General features: G+C 46.7%; 1 long non-coding RNA gene across 2 annotated transcripts in view; it reads left to right on the top strand.

Moving 5' to 3' along the window:
* The window catches only part of LOC144382887 (uncharacterized), a 114,932-nt gene that overhangs the window by 57,251 nt on the left and 43,738 nt on the right, over positions 1–13,943 (top strand). For both annotated transcript variants that reach the window (XR_013450464.1, XR_013450463.1), the window contains one exon: positions 1,304–1,442. This is a non-coding gene — a long non-coding RNA (uncharacterized LOC144382887). The remainder of the gene's footprint in view (positions 1–1,303; positions 1,443–13,943) is intronic.

Below are 13,943 nucleotides of genomic sequence, written 5' to 3' on the forward strand. Positions count from 1 at the left end.
TGACTAGTGAAAGCCCACTAAGAGATTGGCCATGTAAGTGTCCTTTAGATATATGGAGGCAAGAAGACAGAACACTTGAAATAGAGCTTCATTTGGGATTCAAGCCGGTGTGATGACTGGAGACATGGAAGCAGAGTAGTAAGCTACTCAGTGCCTCAGTATTCCCAGCTACAAAATGGGTATATCAATTCCCACCTCCTTTACTTCATGGGTGATTCTGAGGATTAACTCAGTAATTTAGGTGGAAGTCAATGGCAACCTCTTACCATGTTTGAGAGGTCCTAGGGGGGTGGAGTACAGCCACTGTGTGTGTGTCTTTGGCGTCTCTAGTGTCGGTTGCATAGAAAGTGCTCAGTACAAGTCTACTGGATGAATAATATATGACAGGTCAAAGGAGTGACTGCAAGAGCAGGGAATTCCAACGAGACAGGTGGGGAGGGCACTCCCAGGACAAGGGGCTTAGCTAGTCCTCCTTCCCCTTTCCAGGCTCATCACTCCTATTTCTACTCATTCACAAAGACTAGATTCAACTCCCAACAAGAGTCTCAAAACTCCAGCAAGCGCCAGCTTGACATCTAGTTAATTTTCTTTTCCTTGGAGAAGACCTTCCAAGTGGTGACTGTTCTTAGTATTTGTGACACACTGGGTTAGGGTATTGACTTTGGAGCTGGACTGCGAGGGTTCAAACACTGCCTTCCCCACTTAGGAGCTGCACTCTCTTAGACTAATTACTTAACCTCTCTGTGCTTCAGGCTCAGCATTTGTAAATGGTGGTAATAGCAGAACCCTCCTCATGAGATGTCTATGTGGATTAGATGAGTTAGTGCAAGCCAAGTTCTTAGCATTCCGCCTGGCACTGCATAGGTACTCAGTAAATGTTAGTGTGCTGTTATTCATGCTCAGTGAGACTCCCTCAAAGAATGGGAAGATAAATTATCTTTTGGGGGTCCAACTAGATCCCAGTTTTGGTCAAAATTTGAGAGAGATGGCATGGCTTTCAAGATTCTGAGATTTGATTAATTTGATTGAATATTTTCATGCATTTAAAGATAGACGGTGTCACTCAATCACAAGGGCATAGTCACCATGGGAACTAAGAAAAAGGAGAGGCCCCACAACAAAGGTGGGCGGTGTCCGTTGGAACTCTGTCTTGGTTGGCTGTGGTGCCCGGGGGGGCATTAACCTTCATCTTTTAAGGGTTCCCAACCTACTGGTAAGTCAGACCCTAAAGTGGAGACGGCTGGCCCAGGCAGCCTTACAATCGCCACCTTTCATCTGCCTAACTCCTCTCTGCCTGATCCAGGACCACCCAACACCTTTCCAGAGCCGGGAGGCTTCCCTCCCAGATCTACCTTCAGGAAGAGAACGGCTTTATGGCCCCGTGACCGTGCTCCGATGCTGCATCACTCAAGACCAAAGCTCAGACCGTAGCCCACAGTCAGGTCAGTAAGTGAGTAACTGCCACAGCGGGAAGTCTCTCCGAAGACAGCTGTCAGCCCTTTTCTTCCTTTGAACGTCTATAGGCAGAAGCCTTTCTCTGCCGGCTGACACAAAGGCAAAGGGGTAGCTCCCGAGTCTGGGAAGGGCCAGCGTCCAGCGTGCTGTATGCATTGCTGACAAGGCACAAACACTGAACACCCTGAACAAGATCAGACCCACCTGGATCCAGAGTCCCCAGGTGGCTCTTCCTTCTAGCAGCTAACTCCGCTGCTGAGCCCGGCAGATGCTGCCTGAGACTCAAAGTGCTCCATAAGCGTTGATTTAGAAAGTGAAACAAGCCACATCGAGCTTCCGTTTGTCCTGGGACAAGAGTCACTAGGACCATGGCTTTGACCTTAGTTGTGTCACCAGATAAAAGACGACCTTAGTGACAGGAATGTGAGCCGGATGACCTTGGAGTGGCTTTCAAAATGCCCTGGATCCTGCGGCCACAAGTAGGTCTTAGCAGTTGAGAAGGAGCAGGAGTCGGAGAACTTTCTTCTCCTCCCCACCCACTCCAGACCTCTCAGGCTCCAAGCTGGCACTTGCACTAACATTCTGGCACAATGGAGTGGCGCAAGATGCCATCCTTCCCCGTCTCCGACAAGCACCTGTCCTCCAAAACTCAGCCCGAACCACAGAGCAGACGGCGTTCAGAGGGGCTGGCTCAGTGGTTCATGGCGCCTTCGCCACCAAAACTCCTTCCATTAGTTTACTCCATGCGCTCCGTGTTTTGAAAGATTTTTGTCTCTCAGATGAACAGCATTTACCAACTCATAATAAAACAATTAGCCAAAGGCTTATATAATTGCCAACCGAACTTGGGCTCAGTGAATAACCATGCTGAGTTCATCTAATTCCAGCCCAAAGCAAAGAATTTTGATGTTTTCGCAGTCTGGGGCAGCCGGATTGCAGTAAATGCAACTTGAGGTCGGCTCTCTGGCAGGAAATAGCCAGATGAAACTCGGTGACTATTTTCTAGACTCCCTGGAGGTCTGAGGGTCCTCCAGTGGGAACCATCAATCCAACCTCAAACTTCACTTCTCAGATAAATTCGTTTGTTATGTTGGGACACGTGGACAGGTAGCTGACCTGTATTGCATTCCTAGCATGGGCAGGACCTTGGGCTTGGCCCGCTCACGTAGGGGACCTGACTGAGAATTCCCATCACCTAGCTAGTGTTATCATGTCATGTCATCATATCAGATCATCCCATCATACAGATGAGGGAACCGAGGGAAGGGTAAGTAACTTTCTCAAGGGCACACAACTAGCAAGTGGCAGAATTAGGACACTGACCCAGGGTTTTCCTGTTCTGTTTTAAAAGCGTTATTCAGATATAATTTATGCACAACTCACCCACTTCATGTGCACAATCCAACAGTTTTTAGTAGATTCGCAGAATTGTGTAACCCTTAGCACAATACATTTTGGGAAGTTTTCATCACCCCATAAAGAAACGCTGTCCCAGCAGTCACTCCCCATTTCTCCCACCTCCTCCTCCCAGCCCGAGGTGGCCACGCATCCACTTTCTGTCTCTGTGGATGGACGTGCCTGTTCTGGACGTGTCACATCAAATTACCCAGCGTTGTTAGACTCTAAAATCCACAGACATCAAACTCTAGCCTAAGGATCGAGGCAGATTATAAATCCCTTTCCTAATTTTATAGGCTGTTTCTTATTTAACTTTGAAAGTACACGGAAGGCACAATCGGTGCATCCTTCTTGTTTGAAGCCTACAAAAATGCAAATGTTATTCTGTATCCGAGTAAAATATGGCATGCAATTATTTAGCTGTCATATAAATGCATTTCAACTGCCACACTTGCCATTCTGCCATACCACTCTGCCAGGCAACCGTCCAGCGCTCCGAGAGGGGAGACCTTTCTGTTCTTGCCCTCTGGAACCCCCCTGTCATTTGGTGTTGAGCCGGGTCACCACGGCTGCCTTCAGATGACCTGGTGTGTCTCCGTCTCCGGGTTGGGAGGGTCCTGGCCCAGGTGCTATGACGCCCCCTTCTACCTTAGAGACCTTTCTGTGTGTCCCGGCTCTCCTGTTCCATTCTCCTTAACCTTCCCCCACCTGCAAATTGCTGTTGGCGACATGATTGATTCTCCTGTCGCAGATGGTGGGGATGTTTAACACCCATGTCTAATCGGTTTCCATATAGCATTCCCCTCTTGTCAGCTGCTCGGTCTCTCGGGTTCAGGTTCCCTTTTCCCGGGCGATTAATTATTCCTGCTAGAGGTGTCCTTTGGTATCTCTGGGGTCTGTTCTGAAAGTCTGTCTTGAGTGCACGTGTTTGGTTGTGCCTCGGGCATCGGTGAAAACTGCTCACGTGCAGGTCATAGCGGACTTGGACAGGGCTCCTTGAAAGTGGTACTGCGTGAGGAGTCACCACCTCTGTCTGTTCATTTCTTCATTCATTCATTCATTCATTCATGTCTTCATTGGCCTGTCGGGAGCATCGGCAGCTGGCCAGGCTCTGGGGTGTGTGGGCCACAGCACCCCCACGCCCCTAGACAGAGCTCTCTCTAGCAGCCCTGCTTCTCATTTGAGGGACAAGTGCATGGGGTATCAGACTCGGGTCTGAGCGGGGCTTCAGGAAAGCTTTCAGACAATCATGGGGCCTCTCTGCGGAGTGTCAGATTTACTGAATATTTCAGGAGGGAAATTTTGTCTAAGTCAAGGACGGATTCATTATGGGGACGAAATAAAAATGAGCCTGATTTTAGAAGATGAAATATGAGATTTCAAACACATTTTTGGGCTTGTTGGGAACTCCCTTCCACCCCAACATATCAGACCCACACTTAGACCAGCTTCAGGTAGACATTCATGACCTCTTTGATGAGCATAAGGGCCTCTGGGGCTGGAGAGATGAAGGAAACTTTTAATTCTGCTCCTCTTATTATTCAATTTGGAAGATCTATAGGCAAATGTGCATTACTGTTCTGAACAGGGTCCTTTTCACTGGGTCTCTTGGACAGGCGCCTGGCAGCAATTTCCCACCCAGAGGCCCAAGTCACCCACTGAACCCTCTGAACCTCCACTGAAAGCCAGAGAGGTACATCCTCTTCCCTGGGCCTAGAGTATAAAAGCTGTTTTGTTACACCGTGCCGGGCCCTCTTTCACAGATCAAAGAGCTGCAAGGAGATGTTAATTCTCAGGTCCCTGGGATGACCCACCGGTCATGTGGCGGGCATCTGGTTATTGAATCAATCAGTGCTCATGCTCGACTGGTGTTTAAATATTTTGAAATTCATATCTAATATCAAGTAGTCTTTATTTTTTATTATTTTTTATTTATTTGAGAGAGAGTGAGAGGGCGAGCATGAGTGGGGGTGAGGGGCAAAGGGAGAGAGAGAAGCAGAGTCCCCACTGAGCAGGGAGCCCGATGCGGGGCTCGATCCCAGGACCCTGGGATCATGACCTGAGCCGAAGGCAGACGCTTAACGACTGAGCCACCCAGGCGCCCCACGTAGTCTTTATTTTTAACAATTCACCGTATTCTATGATCTTAAATGCTTCCCTACTTCTCATGAATTTCTCGTTTCTAGCACCCCCCCAGATGATCATGTCTAATTCTAGCCGGGGATGGGGTCACTTCTCCCACCATTGTTGATGGACCAACCAGCAGGAGCATAGTTCAGAACATGGACTCACTAGCTGTGAGACCTGGGCATGTTCCCTAACCTCACTATGCCAATTTCTTCATCTGCAAATGTGACCACTCATAGTTCATATGTCACGGGGGTTGCTATGAAATGGCCAAAATACGTCAGGTGCTGAGTGACATACCTGACGTTAGGAAGTTTCAGTAAATAGCCCCTGTTAGTTCAAGAAGAGTATATTGAATATATACAAGGTGGAAAACTTTTCATCACCAAGAAATACTTTCATTATTTTGTCTTCATGTGTCCCAGTTTAGGGACCAAAGCCATAACATAAGAATGAGTCCATTTATAGGGATAGAGTTATCTATGTCAAAAAAATCAATTACATTTTAGCAAAGGCCAGAGAATCTTTATTGATTTCCTTTTTTCCTTTAAGATTTTTAAGGTTCATTTCCGTTGTTTTTCTTTTGGCCTTCAGTTCTCTTTTGCTTCTCAGAATGTGTGTGTGTGTATGTGTGTGTACTACTTCAAGACATATAATATTTACTTAATTTCTTGTATTTTGAAAGACTTACGAATTATTAGTACTTCAAGGGACTGACCTCCATGGATCCCAGTGCATCCTGCTGGAATACAATTCCAAGGGTCCATCAAGTCTACTCTAGTAAGTGACATGAGGGTTCTGGAATCTCATATAGCTAACAGGATTTTCTCCCTAACTCTAGAAGGTATGCTAAGCCTGCCATTTACATCTTCCCCATTAGTAATTATAAATGCACACCATTATTTCTCTTTTGGTTCCAAGACCCACTTAACAAGTTCACAGTTGGATGTTGTATACCTTCAGAGAAAGAAAAAAACCTTTGCCTGTAACAGTGAAATCCTTCTTTCCTCTACGGGGAAATGTGTGCATTTTGGGGGGCTCTTATTTTATTCCTTTGTCATCTGGGCCCATCTTTCTTAATGGGAACCTCTGCCGTTGTCTGTTTCTAGCTAACCTCTGTCTTCCCCAAGGGGCTGGGGAATTAAAACCACACTCCCTCCTTTGCATTAAGAGGTCACTTGGGCATTATGATATGGATTTGAATACCTCTCTCATAAAAGGGCCCATAAGAGAAGTTTGATCAAGACTGTCTAGTACCATGACTTTGGGACCCTCTGCTCTCCATTTAAGCTCACTTTTAGCTTGAATCAGATCTGGACCATTGATTCTTTGAGTTTCAGGTGTAGAGTTTCTCTTTCTTTCTTTCTTTCTTTCTTTCTTTCTTTCTTTCTTTTTTTTTTTAAGGATTTCTTTCTTTATTTATTTGAGAGAGAGAGCACGAGCAGGGGGAGGGGGAAGAGGGAGAAGCAGGCTCCCATCCGAGCAGGGAGCCCAACACGAGGCTCGATCCCAGGACCCTGGGATCATGACCTGAGCTGAAGGCAGATGCTTAACGACTGAGCCACCCAGGCGCTCTTCACATTTCTTTTTAAAGTGAACGGAATCCAATATGACTTTTCAGAGAATTATTTTCCTTAATCATAGAATAGATGACATCACTTCCTTTGTAATTATTTTTATATACCTCTGCCAACTCAGCCTTACGTTCAGGGTACAAACCATAGAACGTTGGAGGTAGAAGGAGATTTAAGATCATCTAGACTCAGTCCCTCACTTCACAGACAAAGGATCTGAGAAGTGAGGTGATTTGGTCAGAGTCACAAAATTACAACAGGTTGTATTTTCTTACAGGTTTCTTCCACTTTCTGAAAGTAGAGAGGCTTCCTGTGAAATCTTTCATAAGCAGAAATGGTGAAAACCAAAAAACAATTACCATTAATTTATGTGGAAAAAATGAGCATTCCCATGCCTTAAAAATTAACCTTTTTTAGGCTTTTCTGATATGTTAGGACACATTTTGCTAAGGGAAGCGCAAAATAAATTGAGAAAAGCACAGCTGCTCACACACACTTCAAAGCTGCCACAGCTTGACGCTGACACGCTGCATGTAGTTCCCGAAGAAGGCGCTTGGTGGCGCCACTCTTGCTGCTCCGCAGCGCGCCCTGCCTCTGGAACAGCTCGCCGCAAACACAAATGCTGAAGGCTGTTTTTGCTTTCCCCCCTTTTTGGTAGAAACAAAAATCCCCCGTGGATTTCTTTTGTTCAGCAAAACCTGGTACCAATGTCGGTTTTTCTTAAAAGCAAAGTGGCGCAACGTGAACTTTCAAAAAGCGGGGGATACCTGTAATTGTTTGATTAAAGCCACGCTTCCCAGCCACTTGTGTTACAAGTAGGCGGAAAGGGTGGGGAGGAAGCGAGAGTTTGAGATATCAAACTCAATAACAGAAAGCAAGCTGATGGTGGATGTCAGAATGGGGAACCGGAGGATATACCAGATAATCAAAACTAAAGATGGTGTGCAAACTGGAGATAGAGGTGAGGAGTCAAGGATGGGGATTCACGAAGAGCTGGTCAAGTGCCATGGAGCAAAATTGGGGAAAGAACCTGTGGGATCCCTGAGTTGTTTTTTTTTTATTTTTTAAAGATTTTAGTTACTTATTTGAGAGAGAGAGAGAGAGAGAGAGAGCACATGCACACTTGGAGGGGGGAAGCAGATTCCCTGCTGAGCAGGGAGCCAAGGTGGGGCTTGATCCATCCCAGGACCCTGAGATCATGACCTGAGCCAAAGGCAGATGCTTAACCCACTGAGCCACCCAGGCGTCCCGTGAGCTGTGTTCTTAATTGCATGGATTCCTCTCATGGGCTTGCCTCTTTAAAAAAGAAGTTTTAAGGTTTTTAAAAAAAATTAGTAAGTATATACATAATTAAGAAATTAGATAGTGCTAAAATGCTTATAATACAAAACAGTAGTTCCCTGCCCAGCCCTACACCAGCTGCCAGTCTTCTTGCTAAGGGGAACTGCTTTGAAATTTTCTCAGCTTTCTCTGGCAGTTACCTTCCCATGTTTAAAGACGATGCATATATTGCAATTTTTAAATTTATAAATGTTATACGAGATGAAGATTTGATATTTCCACTTTTCCCTCCTCATCCTCTCCCCCAAATTTTCTCAGGCTTTTAGTTATATCCATAGTTAGTGTTTGCATCATTATAACTGCAAATATTATGCACCGCAGATTGCATCTTCTTGTCATGTGCTCCATCATCTCCTCTATCCTTATTGGGTCCCCTTTTTTTCTGGAAGCTCCTTCATGAAGCCCTGTCTCTTCCTGCTCTATTGTGGAATGGAGCTTCTCTAGTCCTGCCACACCGTCATCAAGTTGGCATCTTCTTTTTTTTTTTTCTTTTTAAAAGATTTTATTTATTTATTTGACAGAGAGAGAGAGAGAGCACAAGCAGGGGGAGCACAGGCAGAGGGAGAAGCGGGCTCCCTGCTCAGCAGGGAGCCCAATGTGGGGTTCCATCCCAGGACCGTGGGATCATGATCCAAGCTGAAGGAAGATGCTTGACCGACTGAGCCACCCAGGTGCCCCAACCTGGCATCTTCTCTTAATGGTTCTAGGTTGGATTTACTGTTTTCAGGAGGCCACGTCTTCCTCTTTCTTTCTTGCCTTACGTCTTGGTCTTGCTGGTGCATATCCTCTAGTCGCTTTCTAAGAAAGAACGTTCATTTTGCTGAGTCTAATCCTCTTTTCATACTTGATCAACAATTTGGATGTAAAATCCTGGGTTAAAAATGTATCATCTTTAAAATTTTGAAGTTGTTGCACTAGTTCCCCACTGTTTAGGGTTGCTGCTAAGAAGACTAGTACCATTCTGATTCTCATTCTGTTGCACTTGGTTCCCCTGGAAGCTTGTAGGATCATCTTTTTATTCTTGGTGTTCCAAATTTTCACATGGTGGGAAGCCTGTTTCATTTATTGGCTGATCACTGCGATGGTGAAGCGTCCTGACACCAGGGTCAGATGGCCCCGATTCAGACCCTGGCTCCCCCACAGGCCAGCTATGGTGCTGGTGAAGGGACTGATCCTCTCTGTGCTAGCGTTTTTGTCTGTGAAATCATGGAGAGCCTGGTGATAGTGCTGTGAGGATGAACATAGATAACACAGATGTAGTATTTGGAGTAGTCCTGGCACAGGGCAGCAGCTCAGCGAGGTTCTGGCTGTATTAAAGCTGTTGTCGTCAGCGATCTGGTCTCCGGACTCCCCTAGGGAAGGGTGCCCTATCCACCGGTGGGTCTCCCCCAGTTCTCCTGGCTGCCACTTACTGACGGCCGTCTGGGAAGATCACTGGCGTCCCCTCGACATTCTTCAAGGCCTCAAAGGGGGGTTGCCTCAAAGTGGAGGTTTCCATCGTCGTTCTGTCTCTGTCCACACCAAGCCCTCAGTGGCAGGGGCTCCCAGGCATCCTGTCCCCGGCAGGCCTGACTCAACAGGACTCTCCTCATTCCTCATGCCACCTGCCTTTCGGCCTGCCCCCCCCACCGGCCCCAGGAATTCCTTGTTCCCCCTGGAGCATCTGGGTGCCCCGCTGGCCCGCGCCCACCTGCTGGGGGACTGTGGGCTCTTGCCACTGCTGCAGCGTGATCTGGCTTCCCTCGCGGCCCCTGGGAGGCCGGATGGAGCAGCCACGAAGGGCCCGGGAGGGGGAGGCTAGAAGGCCCAGGGGCATGCGCGACCAGCGGAAATGGGAGGCGGGAGATCAAGTCTCCTACTTCCTCGGGTTTGGGTGGCTGAGAGGCTGAGAAGCAATTTGTCACGCACCCAGGGCCAGCCTAGGCGAGCTCTGTATTTGTTCTCCTTCCTTTCCTGCCTCTCTCCCTCCCTCCCTCCCTTCCCTCATTCTTGCCTGCCTGCAGCTGCACTTGGGGTGAAGAGGCAGCGAGGACACCTGTGCGGTCCATGGGCAACCCAGACTAAAGCACACCGAATTCCCAAGCGTGGGCTCCAGGTTTGAATCCTAGCCCCGGGCGGTTTCTTCACTTCTCTGCGCTTCAGCTTCCTTCTCTGTAGGATGGGATAATAATAGTAGCTACCTCATCGGGTTCCTGGGAGGATTAAAGGAGTTAATATTTATAAAACACATAAGAAACACCCAATACATGTTAGCTCTTATGATTCAGTTAGGCGAATTTTTCAGTATCATTTTTTGATAGTTTTTTCACGGTTCTCTGTTTTCTGAAATATCTCTTATGTGAATATTGGTCTTCCTGAATCGATTCTCTATGGCTTTTATATTTTCTTGTCGTATTACCCACGTCTTTGTCTTTTTTGTTCTACTTTGGGAGAGAGACCCTTTCTTTATAGGTTAAGCCTTCTATTGAGTTTTTATTTTGGAAACATGCTTAAAATTTCCAAGAGTATTTTTTCTACAGTTGTTTCACTTTAATTGTATTTTCTTTTGGGGGGATGCTAAAAACCAAGATTCAACCCGAGTAAATTGGAAGATCTAATTGGCTTTCTTAAACACCTCATGAATGGGGCAGCATCCCATTCAGCCAGCAAGCAGAGAGATGCTCCCCGGAGCTGGACAAAATGGGAGGATTTCACAGGAAGGAGTTTGGGGCAAGAAGTTACTAGCCAAAGCAAGGAAAGGACTGTTTCAGGCCAAGTCATCTTCCCTTAGGGGAAAGGACGGGGGTCTCATTAGGTGAATTACCTCATCTTCCTTTGGGGGATGGAGAAGGCCCATGTGACAGATTGACCTCATTGCAGCTGACCAGAAAATTCCTGACTGACCAGTTCAGACTGCGTTTCTAGGGGAGGCTGAAACTGTAATTAGGTTCGGTATTAAGCCCCAGTTTGGTGACAGGGCCTAGCATAAATGCTTGCATTTGGGGGCTGCTTTTCTTTTTAACAGGAGGAAGAGTAGGTAATGTTTTCTTGCATATTTAAGGATCTAATGAGAAGTTTCAAAGTTTTTTCCCCCTGTATTTGGCATTATTACCTGTTCATATGGCTTATTTTTTAAAAAGATTTTATTTATTTGTTTGAGAGAGAAAGTTAGCAAGAGAGAGAGAGAGAGAAGGAGAGAGGTAGGGCCAGAAGGGAGAGGGAGAAACAGACTCCCCATTGAGCAGGGAACCCAATGCGGTGCTCGATCCCAGGACCCTGGGATCATGACCTGAGCCGAAGGCAGACGCTTAACCAACTGAGCCACCCAGGCGCCCCTCACATAGTTGTTTTTCTTTTTTTCCCCTGTCTATTTTGGTCATTTTCAGGTAGGGGAGGGGGGCTTCCCGGGAAGGGTAGGAAATTCCCTTCAATGGTTGATGATCCTTGGTTGTCTGTTTATGTTTAAGATTGTGGCATAAGTAAACTGATTGGAAGTTCTGTGAGTTATGTTTGTGTATTGGGGCAGAGGGCGGGAGGCACGTGGAGGTCCTTCCTCTGAGGCCATTCCCTTTCTCTGGGGAGGAAACTTCTCCCCTGGTTGGGGCTGGGGTTGGGCCCGCACTCAGTGTCCCCGGCAGAGGGCAGAGGAAGATGTCTGAGTCCCAATCACTCCCTCTGCAGACTTTCAATCACTCTTACTATTTTCAGCCCAGATGACTTGCTCCTGTCCTCAGCTGGACCTGCGGTTTCTAGTCTTAGAAACTGACCCCTCTCCCTTTCAGTTCCGGCACAGATCCCCTGGCCAGGGACGCTCTGCCAGCTGCTGGTGCGGGCCGGGGGTTGTAGGTTTCCACTCCTTGATGACAAAGACCACTTCCTTTCCTCTGGCGTGCCTGGTGTTCTGAATTTAGGTCCCCCTGCAAGCTCCACCTGCTTCTTTCTCCACCCACCTGCTCCCCACCTTCTAGAAATCAGCTGCAGTCTCTTTCCATTATTCCCTCCTGTTCTTTCATCCTTCCACCCACTCCCCATTCCTTTCCTTTGTGTGGGTCTTTAATCAGAAGAACTTTGTCACCTCTTTTGAAAGGCCGGCCTTCCACTACTTAAAAGGGAACATTATATGCCCCAACACAGCCAATAAAATAGTTTTCAATGCCTGATCATTCACTCCAGCATAAACAAGCAAACCAGAAAACGTTGAAGCTTTTTGGAGGGGCTCTTGGAAGCTTCTGCGTGGAATCCAACATTTCTTCTCCACACTCCTGGGCTCTCTGACGATGGAGCTGCTCCTCTTGGGCAAGCTGATGTTTGTCCAACTTCCTGTTCCTTTGTCTTAGTGACAACACTCCCCTCCTGATGTGGGAAACAAAGGCAGAAGAGAAATTATTAAATTTCCTTACTCCCTACAGCCCACTGACGAGTCCCTGAAACAGGCAGAGTGACATTCCTCCAGGGACTCAACTGCCTTGATGTTGACACTTTGCTAAGGGCAAAAGGCCATCCTAGCCCCACTACCCACCCCCAGGATCCTGTAAGTCTACTTTAACATATAAAAATTCCTTTAGAAATTTCCTTTATCTCTACCCCCCAAGATACATGTTGGCAATCATCCCCCAAGCATATGACCCACTGATATACATCTGAAGGGTCTCATGACTAAGGTTTTATTAGATGGCAATAAATGACCTTTTCCCCAAAAGAGCTAGCCCCCTCACGGTCCTGAAAACCTTGCTTCCAAAATTCCTTAGAGACTTATGCTATCCCTAACCCCCTCCCAACTTGAAAGTATATAATGGGCCAATCCTCACGACCCCAGTGCAGCTCTTTCTGCCCACGGGTCCTGTCCCTGTGCTTTCATAAAACCACCTTTTTGCACCAAAGACGTCTCAAGATTTCTTTCTTGGCCTTTGGCTTCGAACCCTAACATCTTCCCTACATCACTCCCATCTCGCAGGTCTTTCCTCTTGTTCCCAGGTTTAGGGTTACCGGATTCAGCAAATAAAAATCCAGTTAAATTTGAACTTTAGGTAAACAACGGATAGTACTTTTAGTATAAGTATGTCCTATACAGTATTTGGGACATACTTATACCAAAACATTTTCATTGTTTATCTGATATTTAAAAGGAACTGGGCATCCTGTATTTTATCTGGCAACTCTATCCAGGTGACCTTTCTTTTATTCTCTGAAGATCAGGTAGGCCTCAGTCAGTAGTACAAAAGAGCTTTGTCTTCACACCATTTCTTTTCTTAAAGGGCCCCACAGCTATTTACGTAACATACGGCAGTCTTGCACCTGTGCAGTTGTAGACTAGAGCCTGCTTATTCATCACCAAGCTAGGAACTCAACCATATTTCTCAGCTGTCTTCAGTTTCCCAGCCTCAGATTTAATAAATAAATGTGTTGTTCTAATAGTGTTTGTGCCATTGTGTTGCCTTTGTTCATTGTACCCACCGGGGGCCTCGGGGCGAGATGGCCCTGCCCTCCTACTGTGACGTTGCCTCCGCGGTCAGCATCTCTGGGTTCTTCTTTGCAGGGTTTGAAGGTAATTCTTACCAAATCTCCATTTTTAAAGAGCGTTTCCTCATTAATAGGTGCTCGTAGGTGACAGGTGTATGGAGAAGGGTTTGTTAGTACCAGGTGCCCAAGAACACAAACTGGACAGAGAATTCTTGTCCAAAAGAAAAGCGGAATTATGATGGAACCAATTCCATGAAAGAATACAGGAAATGAATATAATGAATATAAACTGCGCAGGAAAGCAATTCACAAAATACCATTAGCATTTTCATCAAATCCCCCTCGAGTCATCCTTTTTTAGGTCACTTCCTTGAAGAGATTCTTCTTTTCCAGTTATAAACCTGTCTGTGTTATTTCACTCCAGATTCACTGTTGAGAACTCTCCCTGATCCATTCCTGAGGAGATCCAAGGGGGTCGGCTATTAACAGAGCTGAGCTAAATACATCCTTTCCGGGAGCCTCCGTTGGTTGCTCCAGCATCCCATCTTCTGTCGGCTGGAGCTGATTTCCTTCCTGCTTCCCTTCCGCCTGGCCGGGCGGCCTCATCAG

The sequence above is a fragment of the Halichoerus grypus genome, chromosome 8 (genome assembly GCF_964656455.1).
Source record: "Halichoerus grypus chromosome 8, mHalGry1.hap1.1, whole genome shotgun sequence".
Classification (NCBI taxonomy): Eukaryota; Metazoa; Chordata; class Mammalia; order Carnivora; family Phocidae; genus Halichoerus; species Halichoerus grypus.